The sequence below is a fragment of the Mustela lutreola genome, chromosome 3 (genome assembly GCF_030435805.1).
Source record: "Mustela lutreola isolate mMusLut2 chromosome 3, mMusLut2.pri, whole genome shotgun sequence".
Taxonomy (NCBI): Eukaryota; Metazoa; Chordata; class Mammalia; order Carnivora; family Mustelidae; genus Mustela; species Mustela lutreola.
The window spans coordinates 15,250,504-15,277,464 of NC_081292.1; the positions used below are offsets into that span (position 1 = coordinate 15,250,504).

The 26,961-nt window shown below is 41.3% G+C and overlaps 1 protein-coding gene and 1 long non-coding RNA gene across 3 annotated transcripts in view; one reads left to right on the forward strand and one right to left on the reverse strand.

The window, feature by feature from the left end:
* The window catches only part of NSMCE2 (NSE2 (MMS21) homolog, SMC5-SMC6 complex SUMO ligase), a 214,161-nt gene that overhangs the window by 21,625 nt on the left and 165,575 nt on the right, over positions 1 to 26,961 (reverse strand). The window lies entirely within an intron of this gene.
* LOC131826413 (uncharacterized) lies at positions 1,706 to 2,827 on the forward strand. The gene is made up of 2 exons (XR_009351582.1): positions 1,706 to 1,880; positions 2,623 to 2,827. It is a non-coding gene; the product is annotated as an uncharacterized LOC131826413 (long non-coding RNA).

Genomic DNA, 26,961 nt, shown 5'->3' on the forward strand with positions numbered 1-26,961 from the left:
AAGTTCTCAAGACCAAAAAAAAAAAAAAAAAAAAAAAAAAATACGGTGGGGCTACTGATTGGGTGACTGGAGAAGATGCTCTGTCACTCCGACAGCCGTGACCATGAGCCCCTCCAGAGAAAAGGGAGCAGGGGGTTCAAGAGGCAGGCAAGGAGGCGGCCTCAGAACACATGAAGGGAGAACATCAAGGAGGCAGAGAGATTATGTAGGGGAGGTAATGAGCACACTAATTACAGGGGTCTTAATGAGGAGCAACGGAATGAAATTAAGGAAAGGAAAATGTTAATTGTCAGGAAAAACTTTCTTGGGCCCACTGAGGGAGAAGCTGAGTTTCCCGGACTCCTCACACAGACCGGAGGCCATTCAGCTTAACAAAATTGGTTCAAAATGAGCTAGAAATTACTTAGAGGGATTTTATTTTTGTTACCCAAAGTAGACTAGGTTACTTGATGACACACAGAGGCCTCTTGTATCTAATTTTACCACTCTGTTCTCTATTCTAAATTAAATAGGAAAGCAGCAAATGATAAAAAAGCCCATGACTATTTCATTCCAGAAATATGATTCAACATCTAAGGAGATCAAAACTGGCAAAGTGAGAACAAGTAAGAAGAATGGAAGAGAGTCAAACATGTTTCAGTTTACAACAGATTTACAGAGGAGGCCTAACTACAAAGGAATACTAAAAATAGGGCTTGTTTCTCCTACTTTCTAGAACGAATTCAGTTACTGTATTTTTCAGAATTGATACCAAGACGGCAGTTAACCCTAATCACAGTCAGGAACCAGTAAAGAGCAGTCGCTTTCAAAGCTGAACGCAGTTTCCTAATGACATCGAGTAGCATTCTCAGTCCAGCTGGACAGCTGAAGCTTGTGGCCCTGAACACGGTAATGGAGAGACTGTGGTACTGGAGGCGTAGGATCGGGAGTGAGATGCAAGGAAAATGTCTTCTCTTCCTCATTAAGGAACCCAAGGTGTGATTCATGCAACTTTCATCTGGTAAATGTCTGCCAACCTCGGCGATTTCCTAGGCCCAGAGGATGCGAAGTCCGGGGGTTAAAACAGACAAGTAAACACACGCCTATAGCCTCTGTGCTGCCCCGCAGCATGGCTGTGAACGTAGGGGGGCCACCGGAGCCCGGGGGGGGGGGGCGCTTCCTCATGGGACTGCAGGGGGGACAGTGGCGCTGAGAGGAATCCCAGTGGAAAGGAGGTTAAGACGAGCAAAGGCCAAAGTGTGAGACAAAGCGTGCTCGCCACTCTCCTTCTCAGTGACTCCGATCACAGAGATCCTGGCATGCACGTTAGAACAAATTAAGCAAGAAAAGCATTTTAAAGTCAGGTGTTCTGATATAGCTTGGTATGTTTCCAGTATTCTTATTATACGAACGCCTCTTAAAAGGTGTGCTACACAGGGGCTTGTCGGCTTGCTTCCTCCTCCACGCACCCCCACCACTCACTGAGGCCTGTTGTGCGTGGTGGGCCCCGTGCGCACCAAGACAAGACAGAACCCCTGATCTAAGGGACTCTAGATCTAGTGCTGGGACAGAGAGTACCACTCAAATACATGGGCTAAAAGTTCTCTGAGTTTTGGGCATGGGCTCCAGAGAGAGGCAATGCTAAGCAGGGTTGGGAGCTCCTGCCAGGCCCGTAGGCAAGAGATCAAGGTGCATTGGGAGAACTCTCTGCGTGTGGATCGGGAACGCTGGCGGAGAGGAAGCTGCGAGTGGACAGGACACAGGCAGACCCGAATGACCCAGATACTGCGAAGCAGTGACCAGTGACCCTTCGGCAACTGCAAGGTGTATGGGCACTTCTGGAAATTTATCCTCTCCGTATGTGAATTACAAACATGCAACATTTTAAACAAGATCCTAGGGTAAGTCCTATCTGGCGATGCTCTGTGCCCTCCCCACTTTGTCTGCTCATCCTTGTCCTTCGTGTCAACTATAAAGTCAGGACTAAAGCTATAAATACATTTTCAGAGAATCCTTTAAAAAACTTTGGTCTGATTTCAGATCCTAAGATGTCTTAAGCGCTGCAATGGCCTGATCCAATCCTTACCCAAAACACTTTTCCATAAACTTTCAGTTTCACCATACATACGCTATTACTCTGTAATGCATTTCATTTATTAGAATTCTACTACTGACAACAGACACTGTATTTTGAAAGGACAGATAGCCCGCAGGCAGATTTAAAAGGAGAGTTTACAACACTCGGGATTTTATAATGCAGGCTTTCATCTGGTACAATATTAACTATATAATTGCTAACTTGATTTTTCTTTCTTTTCTGTATTGCTCCTGAGATTCTGATGGAATGTTTGCTGCCACTGCTAATGAAATTCAGAACAGGGCCATCGGTATTTTTACTCCGCTTGGGAATTTTGATGCAATAGATGTTTGCACATTGCTGTCAGAACAAATAAGATTCCTTATTCCTAAGTGCAAAGGGAACATGGCTTTTCAGAGGAAAAGTGAGAAGAAAAGTCAAGCAAAGGGGACTTTGGGAAATCTGGCAGGAAGAAATTTTTGTATTCTATTGACCTAATTGTATAAGAAGTATTTGCAAGAGCTTTTATATAATAGGCATTTTTTTTTTTTTCAACCAACATCTAGGGTAGAAAAACACAATGCCTCCAAGTCAACTTGTTCGTCAATTACAAGAAAACAGCAGTTTGGTGGAAAGTGCACCGGAATGACTGGCAGTTCCCAGCTCTGCCACCAATCAGCTATGTGACCTGGGAGGTTGTAGCACTTATGTATTATTTCTGACCTTGTTTTCTCTCCTACTTGAACAATAAAGGGATGAGATTAGGAGGAAGGGTAGACTCTGCAGTCTCAAAAACCTATCACAGTTTTCAATCCTTTATTCTTACAATCACTATCAGAATTTTACCCAGAGAGGAATCAGACTACGTTTAAAAACAAAAAAACAAAAAAAGGTTTTAGTGAATACTTAGGTTGTCAACTCAAGTGACTCCTCACACCGATCTCAAGGTTAACTTGTTGCTTTCAGGAGTCAATCTGTTTGCAAACCAAACTTGCACAACATCCTGATTTATGTTACAGAAATAAGTGGCCATTAATAACCCAGCAAATACAATTTGGATTTCAAGTGATGAAAACATGTTTCACTATGACCAATACTCAGTATAAATTGAGCAACAGAGATGGTCACCCAAGTACAGCAGGTAGGTGCAATGTGGTTATTACCGACATTCTGAAAATCATATTCAGGAAACCTTATAATCACAGCATTATTTTACAAGAGTCAATGGACTACAAAGAAGAATTATGTTCAGACCTGTCATATACTTAGAGGAGGAGGAGGGTTGCAACTCAGCAACAGTAACAGAAATTAAATTGGTGGCTAGAATACGTTTTCCCAGTGAGATGAAGCCGACTCCTTACTGAACCATGGACTCTTACCTTTAAAGCAAAAACATCTGCCTATTTTTCTTTTTGTTCCTCATTATTGCAAAAGCCTCATAGAGACTAACCCCATTTTTCCAAATTACAATTATTTTTTCAAAGGCTCCTAGGAATCAGTTGCAATTCATGCAAACTCATCACCTCACACACAGTAAGCAGACCAAAACTCATTGAAAGGGGCAAGAATGGGGCGCCTGGGTGGCTCAGTGGGTTAAGCCTCTGCCTTCAGCTCAGGTCATGATCTCAGGGTCCTAGGATTGAGCCCCGCATCAGGCCCTCTGCTCAGCAGGGAGCCTGCTTCCTCCTCTCTCTCTGCCTGCCTCTCTGCATACTTGTGATCTCTCTCTCTCTGTCAAATAAATAAATAAAATCCTTAAAAAAAAGAAAGGGGCAAGAAGATCAGAGCTGGGGATAGTACTGTTTGTAGATGGCCAGATCCTGGTATTAGTTGTGGCAGAGGATTCCCTTAGCTTCCAGGTGACTTGCTGGTGCAAATGTCCAGGTTGCCAACAGGACCAACAGTTGAAGAATATGAAAAACCACACACTGGAGCCAGCATTTTCCTGGGAACTAGTATTTAAAGATGCACCAACCTGGAAGCCCGACTTAGTCCCAAGTAGGCGAACATGGGGCTTACACTTTCCAAAAAGGAACTCACGTTCCCCAGAAGATCGACCTGCGTGCAGCTAACATGTAATCCTCCGTGTTGCGGACAGTAAAATGCCATTGGCGGCAAATTGTTACTGACCATGTGAATTTCCTTGTGGTCTGCTTCTCCCATTTCCTGTTTCACTCAACAAGACCACCAGCACCCTCCTCTCTGCTCTGAGTCCCCTCGAATCCTCACCAGCCTTCCACTGCTTCTGACTCTGCACGTGACCAGGGCTCCCCTCTGCCCCGGGACCCATTTCTGACTGAGGCAGTGTGTAGTGCAGAGGGGGCGGGGGCTCAGAGTCACAGCAATGGGAATCTTGATCCCCTTCCTCCAATGTCTGATCTCCAACAAGTCACCACCAAGACCTCGGAGCCTTTGTTTCCTCATCTGTAAAATGGGACTGTTGTAAGGACTGAGTGCCTGGTTTAATTTAATTGAGTCACGGATTATTTCATGTACTCAGCACGTAATAAAGCCCTCAACGGTTCCTTTCCCTCCCCTGCCCTCCCCTTCCCATGTATTCTAAGATACTGGATGTTATCTGCTTTTTCCTTCTGCTTCAACTCTGTCTCTCATATTCTTCAAGACCATTTCGAAGCTGGCACTGGGGTCCCGCCATGCTTACTTTCCCAGTTTGTCTCCCTGCGTTTCCAGGTGCTGTGTGAGAATACACGGCCTCGCCCGGTGGGTCATTTCCCTGATGCTGGCGATTCACTTCCTTGCTAGACTGTCTTAGCACACACAGAGCCATAAATGATGTTCTCTGAGGACCTAGTTCCCCCACTGCCACCACATTATCTGTTTAGATGACACATCAACCTACCTACCTACTTTGAACTTTCCCCTTTGGTGGAACAATCCCTGGTTCTCAATCTTAAATGCCCTAAATCATCAGGAACTCTTTTCATATATGGCCCACGCTTATCTTTCTCCTGTGGGCCTTCCTCTTTTCATTCTCACTGTGTCACGTCACCGTGTCAATGATCTGCCAAATAAGCAATCTCTAGTCATTTTCCACTTGTCCTTTTTTTGAGCATAATTTGGACGACTGCCACAGCTTGCATTCCCCAGACCCCCGCCCCCAAGCTCCTGGCCTGTGAACGATCCTCATTTTGCTCCTTCCTTTGTTTAGAGACAAAAGGGGAAAATTGTGGTTGCCTCCTGGCCAGCTATTGAGAACTTTCCTCCCAATAGTCTCAGAGAGGCCTCATGGAAGGAGACAACATGGGTTTAAATCCTGCCTCCCTCAGTGCCTCTCTGTTACCTAACCTTCCCCAGTGTGTTTCTTCATCCACAAATGGGAAAACAACACCTGCCCGGTAGGGCTGCTCAGAGGATAAAAATGTTTTAGGTAGAAAGCTAACCATGGGGATTGGCACACAGTAGCTGTTGAGAAATGGGGGCAAAGCGTTTTCTTAACCTTCTGGAGCTTCCTCCTGTTAGCTCCCTCCTTCCCTCAAGCCCTTCCCAGTCCTTCCTTGGGCTGGGAAGGGCTGGCCCCCCTTCAGGAATCTCATCCCGACTTCCCTCTGCAGCACAGAACCTGCCCAAGAACCTTAGCCACTGCTTCCAGACTTCCTTCTAGGTTGCTTCAAGATGCCATAGCCCCTTGGGGCCAACCCCTCTCAAGCACACCCTGCCTACCATTCCCCGGGCCACACCCGGACCTTGGCCTCCCCAGGAAAGCCTTTCCCGATTCTGTATAATGGATGCTGTTCGATTCCGACCTTTGAGAAAAACAATTCCACTCCGGCCTGAAGGAGGCGGGAGGGAGGAAGAACTCGGACCGGATCAGGCAACCTGTCCCCAACTTGCTCTGTGACCAGGACCTAAGCCCTTCAACTTCTCCAAGCCAAGGAGGCAGATTGCGTGTGGCCGAGCTCCTTCCAGGGTGGAAGGGGAGATTCTCTGAGCGCGGGATACTCAGATGATGCCGGTCTCCTCTGCCCCTTGGGGTTGTTCCTTTGCTGTGGGAGTAACTTCTAGGGCCCTTGCCCTCAGCAGGCTGTTCTCAAGGCCAGAGACCATTCTCCGGGTAACCCAGCACAGCCCTGAGCTCTGTGCTAGAGGCGAGGCGGGACTTAATGTAGCATTTCGATGACAATGACCAAAGCACCTCTTGTGGGCCACAGACAGCTGCCACTGGGTGACTCAGACCTCTCTGCAAAATGGCTTAATTTAGCGCCTTTCAGTTGTCTAAAGAACAGACTCGAAGAACGAAGTGAACTGAACACCCTTTAACTAATGCAACCTCACAATGGCCCTTTAAGGTCAGGAGTTTTTATCTCTGGAATACAGATGAGAAAGTACAGACACAGCCAGCTTCATCCGTTCCTCTTGAGTCAACAGCGGACCCAGGGGCCTGAGGGCGCAGTGGAAAAAACCCAGGAGTGACAGCGAGCAGCAAGGGAGATCTGAGTCCCAGGCCGGCCTCTGCCATTAACCGTGTGTGTGATCTTGGACGAGGGCCTTTGGGGGCCTCCTTTTCCTCATCTGGAAAATGGCCTTGGGCAGTGGGTCCCCAGCCTGGCAGGGTATCAGCACCACCAGGAAAACTGGTGGTTTTTTGCATTCTTGGGTCCACTCTTGAAGATGCCCCCCCCCTTTTTTAAAATAAAGATTCTTGTTCTCTGGAGTGGGGCCAGGACTCTGTTTTCTGTGCATATACCCCTCCCCCAACCCCCCCAGTATGGGAGCAAAGGCAGGGCTAAGTCCTGACCCTGAAGACCCAGTGCAGTGTTTCACTCAGACAACTTTGTCTCTCCCCAGTTCCAAAACCCATTAGCTCATCTCATCCTTGGCTCTCTCTTGAGGAGAACCCAACTGGGACTATTTCCAAGCATACTGCACGGTAGCTTACCACATTCATGAGAACCCAAAGCATTTGGAAATCAAAGGTTGGTTCATAGGACTCACAGAGCAAGAAAGAGGTAATCTTGTTTTGACAGAAATCCAAGCTCAAGGGCGGGAACTCCTCCCAAGCGTCTTGGAACCGAACAGGGAGCAGTGGCGAGGAAGGGGCGAAAGCACCTGCCTTGCTAGAGTAATAGATAAAGCTTCTTTAAAAAAGAAAACCTGTAGCATGCCTGGCTTTGCTAGACCTAAGTTCCAAGATTTCACCGAAGTTTGATGAACAAGAGAAGAACTAAGCTAAGAACCCACTGGCTGTCTAACGCGAGAGCTCTTATCAGCAGAAAGCTCTCGGTGAGTGCTAGGCCCCAAGCGTTCACACACATTGCTCCCTTTCATGGACACAACTCTGTTGCAAGTACTAATTTTCACATGTTATTGAAAACCCAAGTTCACAGAGCTACACAAACCCAGATACACCTGACTCCAGAATCCATGCAGTACTATAAACATGACCTTAATATCAAATGCAACTACGGTCAAAATTTCTAGAAAATCTCACAATGAATAGCAAAGCTCAGCGAGTCGGTCAGTTTTGGAGGAGCCTGTGAATCGACCTTCATGGAATTCTCAAATTTGCTCCACTTGGGGGGAATTTGGGCAAATGGTTAGAGGATAATAAACACAACCTAGAAAACCGGAGTCCCACTCCCAGGGCTCGCGACGTTGGTTTGCTGTGTATGTGCCCTTGAAAAGTCCTATCGGACTGCGGGTTCCAGATCAGCAGAGTGAGGATGACAAGAGCGACTTACAAGGCAGGGATGCTCTGAGATTAAACAGATGACAGCCACAAAGCAGCTTTGATCTCCTTAGAGAAAGGGACCAAACAAACGAATATGGAACTCTGGCTGGCCCTTGCGAAGGCTGTACTGACTAAAGCTTATACATAGCACCTTGGAGACCAGACTTCCTCCACTGTTCTCGAACTTGCCAAATATTTCTAAGAAGATTTATTTATTTATTTTAGAGATAGAAAGAGAGAAAGACGGTGAGCAGGGGGAGGGGCAGAAGAAGAGGTAGAGTCCACAAGCAGAGTCCCCTTCTGAGCACAGAGCCCGACGAGGGCTGGATCCCAGGACCCCGGGATCATGACCTGAGATGAAACCAAGAGTCGGAAGCTTAACCGACTGAGCCGCCCAGGCGTCTCTGAACTTTCTGAATTCTATCCCTGCAAATGAATGTGTGATGGTAAATAGTGGGCCATCCTATTCATTGCAACTTCGCTGTTGATTGGAATGTGAAATACTGTGAGCTTGTCTTAAAGTCCTTGCAAGTCCATTTGAATTGCCAAACACCGAAGCGCCTTCTTACATTATGGTCTGCTTTTGGAGGAAGTCCTCAGCCTGTGCTCTTATAAAGCATTAATGAAGGGGCACCTGGCTGGCTCATTCGGTTAAGGATCTGCTTTTGGCTCGGGTCATGATCCCGAGGTCCTGGGATTGAGCCCCATGTTGGGCTCCTCGCTGAGCAGGGAGTCTGCTTCTCCTTCTCCCTCTGCCCCTCCCCTGCTTGTGCTCTCTTTCTCGTTCTGTGTCAAATCAATAAATAAAATCTTAAAAAAAAAAAAAAAAGCAGCATTAATTAAAAAGCGTAGAGGGGCACCTGGTGGCTCAGTCTGCTGAGCATCTGACTTTGGCTCGGGTTATGATCTCAGGGTCGTGGGATTGAGCCCCACGTTGGGGACGCTTCTCCCTTTCCCTTTCTGCCTCCCCCTGCTTGTACTCTCTCTCTCTAATAAATAAATAAAATCTGTTTTTTTAGAGTATATAATAGGAGCTCAGTTGTTTTCTGTTAAAAAGTGAAGAAAATATGTATTTTTTTTAAGCTTTAGGAAGTAGAGAATTTATAGTTTTCATCGGTTGCATGCTGAGTTTTCTACCTCATCTAAGGTTACTCCTTGCTATTACACAGCACTTGACATTTACACAGTGTTTTACAATCTGTTTACTATCTGAAGTTCACCGGCACCCTCCAGAGGGAGGGCCCAGGGGACTGATAACTGCTTTATAGGTGAGGAAACAGAGAAATCTAATAACTTGTTCAGAATTGTGAGAAACCTTTCCCTTTCTTTCTTTCTCTCGTTCATTCATTCTTTCTTTCTTTCTCTCTCTTTTTTAAAAAAATATTTTATTATTATTTTTTAAAGTTCTCTCTACACCAACACGGGGCTGGAACTCAAGACCCTGCGATCAAGAGTCAGAACCTCCACTGGCTGAGCCAGCTGGGTGCCCCGAAACCTTTCTCCTTCATAGATGACGTTTACCATCTCTTTCAGAGTGTGTGTACAGACACAAAAACCTGATGCATGAAGGGAATTAGGTTTGATTTTCTCCTTGAGTGGACTCAGGCTCTCATGAAACCTGCAAAGAGCCTGGGGTCATCCAACACAAACTGTGCACTTGGCAGATGGGTCCTGGGAAGGGGTGAGGCCACGGCTCGCGGGACCCAGTGACACTGGGACCCAGTGTCAGGATGCCCACTGCTCATCCAAATCCGAGGTTCCCACGTCAACTGTCCCTTCTTGGTGGGACGGGCGACTCTCAAGGGTTAGATGTACATTCTGTTTTCTTTAGCATTTGCTATGCACTCAAGGCTTCAGGAATAAATCACTAGATGTGGCTTTGAATCTAGAGCCTTTCGGGTGCCAGCTGACCACTCCACCCACAAATTCCTCAAACCTTTAGAGTAGATCTGTGTTTCTCTGAGGCTCGCCTTCCTCCTTGAGGTTGGATGATGATCAAAGGGACAACAGCATCGATTTCCACACTTCTTTATAATGGGTCAGAAGCGAGTTCTGTTTCCCCTCTCATTCGAGAAGCTTTATTTCCATTGCTTTGAAGGCCACAGGCCCTGAACACTTAAAGCTGCCCTTTTCCTCCCCTTCCTAGATCATCAACCCTCTCCCACTTTAGGCTCTAACCCCCAACCTCATTAGCCCAAAGGTCAGTGGTTCTCAGTAGTGGTGGTTCTTTGGCACAGGCCTGGACAGAAGCAGCAGTAACAAAAACAGCAACAACCACTCTTATTACTAATATCACTGCCATGGGGGCTACAGTTACCATCATTTTATGGGCCCAGCTCGCTTCCGCTGAGCCACTCCGCTAGGCACACGGTTATCCACCATTTTAGTGAGTGCTCCCTATGTTTCCAGTCCCTGTGCTAAGTGAACACTCAGTGTAAATTAACCTGATTAACAATGTGTCTTGCCACAACTCTATGAGGCAGGTTACAAATATCATACCCATTTTACAGACAAGGAAACTGAGGCACAGAGAGGTAAAGTGACCCTACGTCACACAGCTCCTAAGTGTGATCCCACAGGCTATCCTCGCTGCCACTTTGTACTCTGAGAGGACCAGAAGGTGAAGAAGGGCCTCCAGACTCCCAAAGTTGGTCCAGGGGTGTCAGGACAAGCCAGAGGTGTGTGGCTGGACACTAAGATTATCCGGCAGTAAGTTGTCTGTAATCAAAGGCAGAGGTGGGTCCACGTAAAAATCAACATGAACACCTAACTCCAAATGTAAACAAAGCACAGTATTTGTTCCAAAGGAAATGTTCTTATTAACTAAAAGAAAGGAAACAGGATATCAAAAAAAAAAAAAAACCCCCCAAAAAAAAAAACAATGGCAAATCAAAGGTTTTGTGGCAGCTTTGAAGGATGAGCCAAGCTGACATGGCCAGCCCTATGGGGCTCCTGCAGCCAAGCGGCTGTCATCCCCAGACTGAACGTGCCAGGGGATGTGAGAGCAGAGCTGCATCAGGCTTTCAGCTATGTCCAAGGACACCTGAATTGCTGTCCTAACCTATTATGCGAGAGGGCCCTGCTGGGGACTGAGGTCAGGCTGGCCTTGTACTTCAGCTGACGTGTCCTAGGTGGGGGAGTCACTGAGGCTTAGGACCCGTGCTGAGGTCGCTGCAACAGGACTCAAGGGTGGTTTTCTCTGGATCTGAACACCTAGCTTGGTCTTGCATGCGTCTGGACACTGCTCCTCGCGCATCTTCAGTCTGCAGACAGCTTGTGGGGACAAGAGCAGCGTGGACATTCAAGAAGGCACTGAGCGTGGGTTAGGAGATCTGATTCTAGGTCCCACCGAGGCAGCAACCAGACATTTCCTCATCTCTGAGAGGCTGGGGTGAGGTGACTTCAGGCATTATTTCTAGCCCTAACATTTTACGATTATAACGCCCAGACACTTAAAAAAAAAAAAAAAGGGAAACACCAGAAAATGGAAAGCCAGCTGGCTGGAATTGATGGATAGGCTGACACGGGTTCTGATGAAGCACTGGGGATGGATATCCTATCACTGATTCATGCTAGAAACCAAACAGTGAGGTCGGGATTTGGGGCACCAGCCTCTGAATCATACAGAGGATCCTCAAGACCACATTTTGAAAAGCCCTGAGTTGGGCTCTCACAAGGGAACTACTCATCACCCACGTCTGGCTTGGCAGGGAATCAAGTTCCCAAACCAGCAGGGCTCAGCATACACATTTTCTCCATTGAAAATGTATATTGAGATACTCTTGGGGCCTGGCACCAAACCCAGCCCCGCCCGGGCCTCAAGATGCTCAGTCATTTACATGCCCAGAGCTCTGCACAGGCTTTCATACACACTTCTGTTTCCCGGAAGTGGGTGTGACAGACATGGAAATTGATCCTTAAATGGGGAATATATGGATTATACTTAGATCCACTCACCTTTGCACTAATGCAGGATCTTATAAGGGAATTTAGGCATTTCTTCTAAAGGCATCCTGAAGGTTCCTATATCCGAGTTTAGCGTCTACGATTCTGACAGTTTCAGTGTGATAACTAAAAACATGAGAGAGATGTCTGACTCTTAAAAGTCACTGTCCAACTTGGAAAAATGGCCAGTGCAGTTTCCTTAAAAGTTACTCCCCCTAAAGCAAACAGTTTCAAGAAATGATCTTCCTTGTGGTGGAAAAACCTCTCCCACAACTATGCCAGTTTTTGAATATGGCAATCTTTTAGTAAGGAGGAGCTCTTTAATACATAATAATCTCAAAAGACTCAAGAGTTACAGATTATCTAGGCATCAATCTACTCAGACCCACTTAGAGATCTTTGAGAATCCTTTTAAATCCATTCATGATAATCCCCTATGACAATTAGTTACCGACTATGGTTTTGCCATTAATTCCTTCAACAGTTAAAAACAAGTATTTTGAAGTCGCTCATTCCATAATGGGGAAATGGGGTTCTACAGGTCACGCATTCAAGTCTATAATATTCTCAAAGAAATTTTACTTTCAACACCTTTTACTTTACATTCTGTGCTTAATACTTGTATGAAAAATACTTCTCGTCTCCTTAGTTCTGTACCTACTCTTTTGTAATACAATGCTAGGTCTCATATACTACGAAAACTTTAGTTTTTAGCTTAATTTATAAGGCCTTATGAAAAAATAATACTCTCTTCAATATGACCAAGAAGAGAGGCATAAGATATTTTTGTTATTTGGGACAAGCCCATAAATTCAATTTCCTAGTCTAGAATAATCTTTAAAATCTCCCCACAAGATGACATTCTATAATGACTGAAAAGAATGAAAAACAAAACAATTATTATTTCAATTCTGTTCTCTCTTTCAATCAGCAATTATGTTTCAACAGACAATTCCCAACTTCTGTTTTTGTCTTTCCTTCTATCTTTTTAAACCAGAATTTTCATTTTAAACTTAGAAAAAGAACTGTGCATGCATATGGTTAAAAAAATTGAAAAGAAGTGAATAAGATGAGAAGAAAAAGCCTTGCTCCCTGGTCCACAAACCCACACTCCCAAAGCTCAGAAATTACCGTTAGGTTCTTGTGCATGCTTCAAGAAACCCTCTACACACGCGCGCACACGCACACACACACACACACACTCACGATATACACACAAATGCATGTATTCACATATACATACTATCTACACATTAAACATCACACATGTACACACACACATACACACATACATAATGCCTATTTTTTTTTTTTTAACTCAAAAAGGGATCATGTGTTAACATATAATGTTTTTCACAACTAATAATCTGTCTGGGGGATTTCATGTGGGGTTGACTTCATTTTTAAAAATAGCTCTTAGGGGTGCCTAGGTGGCTCAGTTGGTAAAATGTTTGCCTTCACCTCAGGTCATGATCTCAGGGTCCTGGGATCCAGTCCCCCATTGGGTTTTCTTCTTAGTGGGGAGCCTGCTTCTCGCTCTTCCTGCCGCTCTGCTTACTTGTGCTCTATATATCTCTGTCAAATAAATAAAATCTTAAAAAAAAAAAAACCCAGCACTTAATCTGTTTTATAGGCATCCAGAATTCATTTTATTACTCCCCTAATAATGAATATTTAAGTAGCTTTTGGACCCGTTTTGCAGAGGTCTAACTGACCTACGATGGACTAACGTTTCAAGTGTATAATCTGGTTAATGTGATGTGTGTATGCATCCACGAAACCGTCAGCACAATTAAGATAGTGAGCATATCAATCATCCCAGAAGCTTCCATGCGGCCTGGGTAATCTTTCCCTTCCACAACTTCCTGCTGCCCTGCCCCTCCCTAGAGCAAGGACTGATCTGTTTTCTGCCACTTAAGGTCAAAGTGCATGTAAAGAATTTTATATTAAAATGAATCTTAGGGGGCACCTGGGCGGATCAGTGGATTAAAGCCTCTGCCTTCGGCTCAGGTCATGATCTCAGGGTCCTGGGATGGAGCCCCGAATCGGGCTCTCTGCTCAGCAGGGAGCCCGCTCCCTTCTATCTCTCTGCCTGCCTCTCTGCCTACTTGTGATCTCTGTCTGTCAAATAAATAAATAAAATCTTTAAAAAAAAAAGCATTTTGGGACACTGAAAAAAAATTAAATAAGAAGTTAAAATAAAATAAAAGCTGATTTCAGAAAAAAAAAGAATTTTATATAAAGATTCATATCTTATGTGGCCTTTTTTGGGGGGGGGGATCTGTCTCCTTGCTGCAGGTATCAATGGTTTTGATCCTGCTTTTTCTATGCAGTATGATGTTCTATGGATCGAGTGTTTATCTATTCATCAGCTGATGGACACTTGAACTGTTTCCAGCTTTGAAAGATTATAAATAAAGCTGCTAGGAACATCTGTGCAGTAGAAGTTTTTGAATGGACATATGCTTTCAATGCTTTTGTGTAACATCTAGGAACGGGATGCATGGGTTATGCGGTAATTATATGTTTAATTTTTTTTAAAAGATTTTATTTATTTATTTGAGAGAGAATGAGTGAGAGAGAGCATGAGAGAGAAGAGGCTCAGAGGGAGAAGCAGACTCCCCAAGGGGCTGGGAGCGTGATGCGGGACTCGATCCCGGAAGTCTGGGATCATGACCTGAGCAGAAGGCAGTCGCTCAACCAACTGAGCCACCCAGGCGCCCCCTATGTTTAATTTTTAAAGAAACCTTTGAACTAACTTTCAGAAGTTGGATCCTTTGACATTCCCAACAGCTGGGATGGAGGATGAGCTAATTGATATGCCTGCTATCACTTGGTATGATTAGTCGGTCTTGTTCTGTTTTAAATTTTAGCCATTCTATAGGTGTATAGTGGTATCTCGTTACAGTTTTAATCTGCATTTCCTTAATGACTAAAGAGGTTGAGAATCTTTATTTGTGCTTATTTGTCACCTGTTTTGTTCTTTTAAGTATCTGCTCATTTCAGTATCTTTTTTTTTCTTTCTATTTTTACTGGATTGTTCTCTTATTATAGAGTTTTAGGAGTTCTTTTTGCACTCTGGATACAAGTTCTTCAGTAGATTTGTGATTTGCAAATAACATATCCCAGTCTGGCACTGGTCTTCTCATTCTACTAAAAGTACCTTTTAAAGAGCATTAGTTCTTAATTTTGATAAAGTCTAACCATTTTTTTTTCATGGATTGTTTCTTTGTGCTGTATGTAAGAAATTATTGCCTAAACCAATGTCAGTTTCTCCTGTTTTCTTCCAGAACTTCTCCAACATTTTAGGTTTTGCATTTAGATCTCTGATCCCTTTTGAGTTGATTTTTACAGATGGAGTGAAATGTGGATCAAGTTTGTTTTTTAAGTATATGGATAGCCAATCACTATAGGACCATTTGTTGAAAAACAATTCTCCACTGAATTATTTTTGCATGTTTGTTGAGAAGCACAGAACTGTCTTTGCACCTCTGTGGAAAATTAATTGGCTGCCTATGTAAGGATCTATTTCTGGACTCTTTCCTGTTCCATTAGCCTGTATAACTGAATCTATCCTACTATACTATCTTGCTTACTATAGCTTTACAAGTCTGAAGTCAGGGAGAGTACATTCTCTAACTTTGTCCTTCGAAGTTATTTTGGCTGCTCTAGGTCCTTTGCATTTCCATATGAATTACAGAATAAGCTTGTTAATATCCACATTTAAAAAAAAAAACAACTTGTGTGGGATGTATGGGATGTGGATTAGGGTCACTGGAATCAACAGATCAATTCCATGAGCAATAACATCTTGAGTATATCAAGTAGTCCATGGTATATCTCTCTATTTATAGATCTTTAATTTCTCTCAGCAATATTTTGTAGTGCTTAATGTCTACTTCTTGCACATATTTTGTCAGATATATCTGTAGGTATCTCATATTTTTTGATATTATGAATGGCATTGAAAATTTTTGATTTCTCATGGTCTGTTGCTGGTATGAAAATATAATTGATTTTTATTGACTTTGCATCCTGCAAATTTGCAAAACTCATTTATTAGTTCTGGTAGCATTTTTTGTAAGTTTCATAAAAATTCTTTGCACAGAAAAGAATCTGTAATCTGATCATGTAATTTACAAATAGAGTTTCACTACTTTCTTTTCAATCTAGATGTTTTCAATGGTTTTTCTTGCCTTCTTATACTTGTTATAATCCTCAGTGCAATGATGAATAGAAGTGATGAGTAGATGTCCTTGCTTATTTTTCAGAGGATAAGCTTTCAGTTTTTCATCATTAAGTATGTTAGCTAGAGATTTTTCATAAATGTCCACTATTAGTTTTAAGAAATTCTCTTCTATTTTTAGTTTGCTGAGAGTTTTTATCAAGAATCAATTTTGGAGACCTAAACATGAGACCTGAAACCATAAAAATCCTAAAAGAGAGCACAGGCAGTAAGGTCTCTGACATTGGCTGTAGCTATGTTTTCTGAGTCAAGGGAAGTAAAAGCGAAAATTAACTACTGGGACTACATCGAAATAAAAAGTTGCTGCACAGTGAAGATGACAATAAACAAAATTAAAAAGCAACCTACAGAATGGGAAAAGACATTTGCAAATGACATCCGATGAAGGATTAGTATCCAAAATATATAAAGAACTTATACAACTCAACACCCCAAAAAGAAATAATGCAATTAAAATATGGGTGGAAGACATGAACAGACATTCTCCAAATAAGACATACAGATGGCTATGAGACACATGAAAAGATGCTTAACATCATTCATCATCAGGGAAATGCAAATCAAAACTAAGTGAGTATTGGGGCGCCTGGGTGGCTCAGTGGGTTAAAGCCTCTGCCTTCGGCTCGGGTCATGATCCCAGGGTCCTGGGATCGAGCCCCGCATCCGGCTGTCCGCTCCGCGGGGAGCCTGCTTCCTCCTCTCTCTCTCTCTCTCTCTGCCTGCCTCTCTGCCTACTTGTGATCTCTGTCTGTCAAATAAATCAATAAAAATCTTTAAAAAAAAAAAAAAAAACTAAGTGAGTATTAACTCATACCTGTCAGAATGGCTAAAATAACAACCATGAGGAAAAAACAAGTGTTGGTGACGATGTGGAGAAAAAGGAACCCTTAGGCACTGTTGGTGGGAATACAAACCATTGCAGCCACTGTCCTAATAGTATGGAGTAAGAAATTTAAAAAAGAACTACTCCATGATCTAGTAATCACACTACTGTTTATTTACCCAGAAAATTTTTAAAAACGCTAATCGGAAAGGATATACACATCCCTATGTTTATTGCAGCATTTTTTATAATAGCCAAATTATGGAAGCAGCTGAAGTGTCCACTGACATGTGAATGGATAAAGAAGATGTGGTGTATATATACAATGAAATATTACTCAGCCATAAAAAGGAATGATTTTTTGCCATTTGCAACAACATGGATGGATCTAGAGGGTATGCTATGTGAATGAAATAAGTCAGTCAGAGAAAAATAATTACCATATGATTTCACTCATAGATGGAATTTATGAAACAAAATGAATGAGGAATAGAGGAAAAAAGAAAGAGAGAGACAAAGCAAGAAACAGACTCTTTAAACTATAGAGAACAAACTGATGGTTACTAGAGGGGAGGTAAATGGGGGGATGGGGAAACAGGTGCTGGGGATTAAGGAGTGTATTTGTCATGATGCGTACTGGGTGATGTATGGAATTGTTGAATCATGTATTTTATACCTGAAACTAATATAATACTATGTTAACTATACTGGAATTGAAATTTAAAAAAACTTAATAAGGTTTTTAAAAAATGAATCAATATTGGATTTTCTCAAATGCTTCTTATGCATCTAAGAGATGATCATATGATTTTTCTGTTTGTCCCTATGAAGAATTACACTGATCAATTTTTAAATGCCAAATCAATCTTAAATGCCTAAATTAAAACCTACTTGTTCATGATGTATTGTCTTTTTCATATATATTTGGATTCCATTTGCTAAGAATTTATTTGCAATTTTTGCACCTATGCTTGTGAGGGATAGTAGTCTGAAACCTTCTTGTATTAACTTTGGTTTTGGTTTTGGTATCAGGGTAATGCTGGTAATATTTTGGGTAATACATTGGGTACACTGGGTAATATTTTGTCTCCTTTAATTTTCTGTAAAAGTTTCTGTTGAATTGGTATTATTTCTTCCTTAATATTTGGCTGAATTCATTCTAAACCGTCTGGACCTGGAGTGTTCTTTGTGGAGTGTTTTTAACTACTGTTCAGTTTCTTTAATACATAAAGCATTAGTTAGGTTATTGATTTCTTCTTAAGTGATCTTTGGTAGTTTGAGCCTTTAAAGGAATTTGTCCATCTCATCTATGTTGTTGGATTTATTTGCATAAAGTTGTTCATAATATTAACTGATGATTCTTTCAACTTATACTGATGTAATTTCTTTCATTCCAGAAATTGGTAATTAGTGTAATCTTTCTTTTTGTTTGCTTTTTTCTTCTCAGTCTGGCTAGAGGTTGATCAATTGTATTGATCTTGTCAAGTAGCCTTTTGAAAAGCTTTTGGCTTGTTCCAACTTTTTCTACTGATTTTCTGATTTCTATTTGACTAATTTCTGATCTAATTTTTTTTTAAAGATTTTATTTATTTATTTGACAGAGATCACAAGTAGGCAGAGAGGCAAGGCAGAGAGAGAGGAGGAAGCAGACTCCCCATGGATCAGAGAACCTGATGCGAGGCTCGATCCCAGGACCCTGGGATCATGACCTGAGCTGAAGGCAGAGGCCTTAACCCACTAAGCCACCCAGGCGCCCCTGATCTAATCTTTAATTCTCCTTTCATTGGCTTACTCTGTATTTCATTTATTCTTTTTTTCCAGTTTTTAGGCTGGAAGATGAGATGACTGATTTGAGACTTCCTCCCTTTCTAATATGGGCAGGTATTTAATGCTATGAATTTCTCTTTGGTATCACTTTAGCTGCACTTCATACATTTTGATATGTTGTATTTTCATTTTCATTTAGTTTTCAAAGTACTTTTAAATTTCCCCTTTGATCTCTTTTTGACCACAGGTTATCTATAAGTATTTAATTTCCAAATATTTAGAAGATTTGGGGGTATCTTTCTGTATTAACTTCTGATTGAAATCAGAACTCCGTGGTCTTGGGGCACCTGGATGGCTCAGTTGGTTAAGTGTCTGACTCTGGCTCAGGTCATGATCCCAGGGTCCTGGGATTGAGTCCCACCCATGTTGGGCTCACTGCTCAGTGGGGAGTCTGCTTCTCCCTCTGTCCCTCCCCCTGCTGTTCTCTCTCTCTTGATATCTCTGTCAAATAAATGGATAAAATCTAAAAAAAAAAAGAACTCTGTGGTAAGAACATACTTAATATTATTTGCATCCTTTAAATTTACTGAGAAATGCTGTCTTGCCCCCTCAAATTGTCTATTTAAATAAATGCTGCAAATGCATTTGAAAAGAATGAGCATTCTGCTGTTATTAAGTAGAAAGTTCTATAAATGTTATTTAGGTGAAGAGTGGAGATGGTTTTATTCAAGTTTTTTATATCCTGATTTTCTGAATACTTGCCTAACAATTGTTGAAATCTCTGTCTACAGTCAGGGATCTGTTTTTCTTTGCAGTTATATTAGTCTTTGTTTCATGATTTTTGAAATTAGGTACATGATTTTTGTATTAGGTACATCAGTGTACATCCTCTGAATGAGTTGATCCCTTTATTATTGTAAAATTACCCTCTTTATTTCTGTAATCTTCCTTGCTCTGAAATTGATTAATATTGTCATTTAAGCTTTTTTTTTTTTTTTGATTAGTGTCAGCATGTGCTTCCATTCTTTTACTTTCAGTCTCTTTGTGTCTTTGTATTTAAAGTGGGTTTCTTATAGGTAGCAAATAGTTAGATCTTGTTTTTATATCCAGTCTAATAATCTCTTTTAACTGCTATGTTTAGACCACTTACGTTTAATGAGTACCATATGGTTGGATTCAAACCTACCATCTTGCTATTTGTTTTTTATTTGTCTCATCTGTTCTTTATTCCTCCCGCCCCCCTTTCTCTTTTTGGCCTGGTAACTTCTGGATTAACTGAGTAGTTGTTATGATTCTATTTTATCTTTTTTGTGGACTTATTAACTATAATTCTTTGTTGTGGTATTTAGTAAATGCTTTACATTACAATACATATCTAACTTTTCAGTTTACATTCACATGATAATATACTACTTCATGTATGAGAGATTTAAAAATATATACTTCCATTTCTCCCCCTCTGGCCTCTGCTATGTCATATATTTTACATGTGATATAAAATTTATTATTATTTCCACCTTAAAAAGTCAATGATCATCTACAGAAGTTAAAATAATTAGAAAATATCCTCTTATATACCTGTATTAGTTATCATTTATAGTGCTCTTTATTTCTTTGAGTAGATCTGAACATTTTCTTCCTCCCTGAAGAATTTCCTTTAACATTTCTTGGAATGCAGGTTTATAAGTGATGAGTTTTTTCACATTTTGTAGGTCTGAAAAATTCATCTTAAAAAAACACACACACACACATACATTTTCTGGGTATAGAATCCTGGATTGATAGCTTTTTCCTCCCTTTCAGTACTTTAAAGATTTTACTCCTGGGGAGTTTTCTAGCTTGCATTACTATTTTTGTTTTAGTTTGCATTATATTTTATGAAAAATGTCTGTCATCTTTACTTTTTTTTTTTTTTTTTTTAACTTTGTATGTAACATGTCTTTTGCCCTTCTGGTTGCTTTTAAGATCCTTCTCTTTATCACTGTTTTAAGCAATTTGATTATAATATGCTTTGGTGTTGTTTTCTTCCTGTTTTTTTGTGCTTGGGGTTTGTTAAGTTTGGATCAATGGATTCATAGGTTTCATTAAATTTGGGGTATTTTCTGCCATTATTTCTTTAAATATTATTTCAGTCTTCCCCCTCTCTCTTCTTCTTTGGGAACTTCAGTGATACATATATTTGACTCCTTGAAGTTGTCCCATGTCGCTAATGCTTCTTCGCTTTTGTAAAATCTTTTTTTCCTTTGTATTTCATTGTGGATAGTTTTTTATTGCAGTGTCATCCAGTTCATTAGTCTTTTCTTCTGTGATGTCTCTGCTGATGCTAATCCCATGCAATGTTTTTTTTTTTTTTTCTTTTCTTCTCTTTTAAATCCCAGCCATTGCAGGCTTCATCTTTTTAATTTAGGTCTCTCTCTCTCTCTCTCTCTCTATATATATATATATATCTTCTATATCTCTACTTAACAGGAGCAATCTTTCCTCTAGCTTTCTGAACATATGCAATGTAGTCATAACAACTGTTCTTTTTTTTTTTTAAAGATTTTATTTATTTATTTGTCAGAGAGAGAGGGAGCACAAGCAGGGGGAGCAGCAGGCAGAGCAGGCAGAGAGAGAAGTAGGCTCCCCACTGAGCAAGGAGCCTGATGCAAGACTTGATACCAGGATCCTGGGATCATGATCTGAGCCAAAGGCAGTCACGTAACCAACTAAGCCACCCAGAAGCCCCATAACAACTGTTTTAATGACCTTGCTTATTTATTTTTATATCTGTTCAGTTCAGTTTCAATGGATTGATTTTTCCCCCTCATTATAGGTTCATTTTCAATGGACTGATTCCCTTATCCCTCCCCTCTATTATGGGTTGAATTTCCTGATACTATGTTGCCTAGTAGTTCTTGATTGGTTGCCAAGCATTGTGGGGTGATGTTTATTTTTGTCTTCTTGTAAACATTCTTAAGTTTTGCTTAATTGGAAACAGTTTGATCCTTTTGGTCTTGCTTTAAAGATCTGTTCAGGATGACCAGAGCTGTGTTTAATCTATGATTAATTTTTCTCCACTACTGAGGCAAGACTTAAGTAACTAATACCCCTTAATTATGAAATTTCTTTTCCTTTCTGGCTGTTGAGGAGACCACTTCCATCCCTCTGTGAGTTTCAGGCACTGTTCTCTCTAAAATTTTCAAATGTTCTTTCTCAGGCCTTGGGTCATTTCCTTACATGAATGCCTTCCTCTTTACTTAACTCAATACTCCAGGGAGACTTCCTTAGCTCTCCAGATTTCTGTCTTTGTGCAGCTCTCCATTTTAATCTAGCCATCTTGGCTTCCTGGACTCCTAGCTACATCTCTTCCAATCAGGCAGACCATATACTATGGCCTGGGGACTCTCTAGGCAGTGAGCTAGAGCAATCATGGGACTCATTTTGTTTCCTGTCTTCAAAGATCACTGCCTTCTGATGGATGATATCCAATGTCTTGAGCACTATTTTTTTTTTTTTTTTTAAGGTTTCAGGTGGAAGTTAAATGTTGCCCCTGTTACTTCATCTTGATCAGAAGCTGAAGTCTTGCTTCTAGTTTTGGCGGATATAAAAAATGCTGCAATAAACACCACTACATATATACCTCTAGTTAATATGTGGATCTATCTGTTGAATAAATTATTTAAGGTGTCATTGTTATATTGAAGGATAGGTACATTTTAAACACAAATGATTTTGCCAAATTTCCCTCCCAAAATATTTTACCAATCAGTACTTCTACCAACAGTTTCTGATAATGGCTACTTCTCCATATATTCTATAATACTAAGTATCATCAAATGTGTACATCCTTACCACTTTGATAGTTATAAAAGTTATTTTATTTTCATTTCTTTTGTAAGATGTTTTGATTAAACATCTTGTTATATACTTACTGGTGATGGGCATTGCTTTTTCCGGAACAGCCTATTTAAGTACTTTGAATTTTTAGGAAACTGTTTTTTCATTTTCCTATTGATTTATAAGAATTTGTGTGGGAGATTAACTCTCTGTCATATGAATGACAATCCCCCCCAGCCTGTTTAGCTGATGGTTTTGTTTTTTTGACTTTCCTTGGGGTGTTTTTTTGTTTGGTTTTTGCCATGAATAATTTTTAAATTCTGTATGTAGTCTAAGTTATCAACCTTTCCCTCTGTGACTTTTGGGTTTTGTATATTTTCTGGAGTACATATGTACATGATAGCAATAGGAGTTTATATTCTAAACTCATGATGAATAAGTGAGACTATATATATATATAAAGTATATATATATATATATTTATATATATATATATATATATATATATATATACACTTTTTTTTGTCCCTAAAAACTGAAGTTTGGTAACAGTGTTGCTACCCTGAGTTCATGTATCTTATGCTGATCAAGATCTCTGATGGGCAACTTTCTTTGATTAATAAAACATGGAAGATATAAATTATTACTTGTGAATGAAGTTTGGTAAGGAAGAATTTCATAGCATGAAAGAAAGCAGAGATACAAAACAGGAATCTTTTGGGGGAACCACTGGCTTTAAATCAAGGTCTTATTTTTCCCAGAATGGACTCATCTTTATGGTTTGCTGGGAAGGTGGACGGATGATATGAAACCAAAAGCAGGGGTTATTCTAAGACATGTTTGTTGGTTATAAGCTGGTTCCTAAAGCTGGAGCCTCCCCTGAAAACTCCAGCAAATTCTCCCTCCCCCAGATGACCAATGTACTTATTGTTAGTGCCATAAACATACGTAGAACAGACTTTGTACCTTGCCATATACTTTCTTCAGATTGTTGCCTAAGTTTTATTTTTCCAACAAGGGAGTTAGTCACTTGAGAGTAGAGCATTAGGCCATATGCTCCCCACAATATCAAGCTTAGACATATATATAGTTGAATTGAGCTTTATGGAGCTTAAGCATGTGCAGTCAGAAGTAGGAAAACTGTATAAGCTACCTCAAATTAGGAGACAGAATTCAGAGGAGAGTATGTTATTCATGTTCTTGCCTGGGAACGGCACTTGTCATCACCTGGCATTTGACGACAGGAGGCTAATCCCCAGCAAAGGAAAATGGATGCAGAGAGGCCTGAATGGAAGATCCCTTCTTGGAAAACATGGCTGTTCAAAAAGGTCAAGTTTTCTTTCAGGTCCTCTTCGCAGTTAGTGAAGAAATTACTGAGGGACTTAAAACCACAAAGTGTCATTTGTCTTTGGGGGAAGGAACTAACCTTCAGCAACGGTCTATGATATGTGATGATGGAGGAGGAGGAGAAGAGCTAACATTTACCGCTTCTCATGCATGGAGCACTGTCCTATTAAGCACTTTTCATGAATGAGATAATTGAATCCTCACAAGCCCGTGAACAAGACAGTATCATTCCTATTTTATAACTGAGAAAAATGGAGATTCGGGGACATGCAAAATTACTGAGGTATCACAAGAAGGCAGAACAATTTGAAGACAGGTCTAGCGGACTCCAAGGTCAGCCTGACTGTGCTACAGTGCACTTCATTTCATCCTTAGAGCAACCCAGACAGCTTTCCCACGGTGTCCACGTCCATGGACATGAGCCCTGAGGGAATGGAACTGCCTGTGGGCTGTCCAGGGATTTCTGACTTTAAGGTCATATATTACTGTTTCAATATGTGGAGCTTCACACTCCCTACTCGATTCCACTTGTCCCTCCCCATCCTGTAACTCTCCTTCCACCTGTTCCCAGCACACGCATGCACATGCCCATGCACGTGCGTGCACACACACCACATAAAAGGAAAACAAAAGGTCCAGGAACATGACAAAAGTCACATGAGAAAAGCCATGTATGGCCACTCTTCTATGTCCCTCATGGCTCATGTGATTCTCTGTGCCTAATTACATTTTCATCCTTTAAACCATTCAATGCGAGCCTAGTTACTCCTTTGAGCCCCTCCTCCATCCCTATCTTGAGTCAGTTGCCCTCCCCCCGCCCCCCCACACTTTGTTTACACTTCTGCTATTATAGTACATCTCACACTCTGCCCATTTCTCCACAGACCCCACCTAGCATCTTATTTAATTGAGGTATCGCTAGCAGTGGGCACACTGTTCAGGCATGGAGCACAATGAATGAACTCGATGGCCTGAATGAAGGTCTGTAGGTCTCCTCACACCACTTACCATTAAGGAAGAAAGCTACTGCCAGACCACAGCTCCACTTCTGGAGATGTGAAAAAGATAACCAGCAGACAACTACCACTTGGGTCTGGTTATCATCAGGGAGGGATTGAGTGTTGAAAAATGTAAGGCTTCTCCAAAGGAAACTACAAACCTGAAAAAGCACATTAGTGATTTTAGGGATCTGTATAAGCTTTACGGTGGCAGGGAGGAATTAGCCCACTGTTTCAATATGCACTTAGGCATCAAAAACTTTGCTTCTAGTTGCTAAATTATGTTGCTACATTATGATGAACAAATCCTCTTCTACATACATGCAACGCAAATCTCTCAGTGTATTTGCTACCCTAATTGATCACCAGTCCTTGGATACCTCATGCCTTCAAATACCCTATGCCTGTCTTTTTCATTTCCCAGGATTCTAAATGACTATCCTGGAAATGCTGTATAGCTTGGAGTTGGTCACACAGGGCTGCCCAGGAGGCCTTCGTGGTTGGGGATAACAGTAAGAAAGCATGAGCCCCCTTCTGCCACTATGCGGTGTAATAGCTGGTAGACTAGATCTTGGGTCTATGTCTAGCATTTGGGCTTCCTTAGATTTTTCATTTCGTCCTGCAAAACCAATTTCTCTTACCTGCTGAGAGAAGGAAAGGAAAGTTGTGGGTTTTTTCTCCTCCTTTGTCACCAGACTTGCTACCAGGGTCACACTGTCCATGAAGGAATAAGGGGTATTTCTATGCGGGGGCTGAGGACGGAAGAAGGAGAGCAGCCACAAGATAACCAATTGTGAGGATTTGTCTCAAGTCTCCTTAGTTTATGTGCAAATTGACAACAAGAAAAGTGTTAGCTAACAAACTGTGAGGTCCTACTTTTTACCGTTGAGTCCAACCTATCTGTCACTGAATACAAATCTGGAGCTTGCAGCTGGCTCAGCCTTGACACACAAGCCCTAACTACTTCTTCAAAGCGATTTTTACCTGCCATTTTTAGATTCAGGAGAATTCTGAAAGACAGCAATGAGCTTTCAGTAAAATGCACCCAAATGCTAATTTTTGTCTCCCTGTCACGGACTTTTATCAGAGCTGACCATTCCTAACTTTCAGGTGCTATTCCAGCACTCTTGCCTTATGTCCAGCTGCATCTGCATGCTCAAGTTTCCTGAAGAGCAATGCATTCCAGCCCTGGAGCCTGTGCCCATGTGGTCTCCCTTCCTGTGTATTTGAGCTCTGCCCTGCTGGCTCCTTCGGGTTCAGCTCCAAGGCCATTTCTTCTGAGAGGTCTCCCTTGACCACTCTTCTCAAACAGCACCCCAATCTATCAGACCAACCAACCATCTTCTACTCACCCTACCTCGTCCTGCCGCTGGGCAGAAAGCTCATTACATAACCCTTATACCTAAAATGGATCTCTCTTGCCTTCTGCACTGTCCAGTATACTTTCTACTACCCTGGTCCACCATCCTTGTTCTGAAGGCAACACAACATGGATAGGTACTTCAGAATGCTTTCTAACAATGCTTTAAAACAAAACAAAACAAGGTTTCTGTTAACTGAGTAAATCAAGAAATCAAATTTTAAAAAAAGCAAAAACAACTTTCCAAGCTTCTGAAATTTTATTTTACTGTTTCTATTTCAGTTTAGCTCCTAAAATACAACAGATACATCTTTTGAAAAGTACAGAACAGAGACACTGATGTTTATTAAACGTATTAGACTTTATTTCTAATGTTTTTACTATTCCCTCTGTGACTCTATCATCTTTTTTCTTTTTTCAAGGAAAACAGTCATCTCTTGATTCTATTTCACCATTTAGATTCACATGAACTATTCCAAATTTCTTAATTTCCAAGCAACACATTAAATTCTTCAGATTTCTTTCAAAATAGCTCTGGGGAAATCCCTGATGATTTCAGCTGACAATTCCTTAATCAGGAAAAGACTTTAAATGCTAATCATCAGAAAAGTTACAGTTTACAGGAAAGAAAGGGGAAATGCTCACATATTGCACAACATACCATGAATAAAGCATGGTTTATTAATTGGATGGCATACTCATGCTGACAATTTAATCAAGAATTTCTAGTGACATCACAAACTTTGTTAGAGCATATGAACTCCTTCTACTGCCCATGTTTCTGACAAATCCAAGGTGCAGTAAGGTTCCCTTCTTTGGAGATTTTATGGGAAAAGGGATACATCAAACAATCTGTGAGCCTCCCCCCCCCCCCACCCCCCAGACTTCTACAAAGATTCTACATTTTAAAT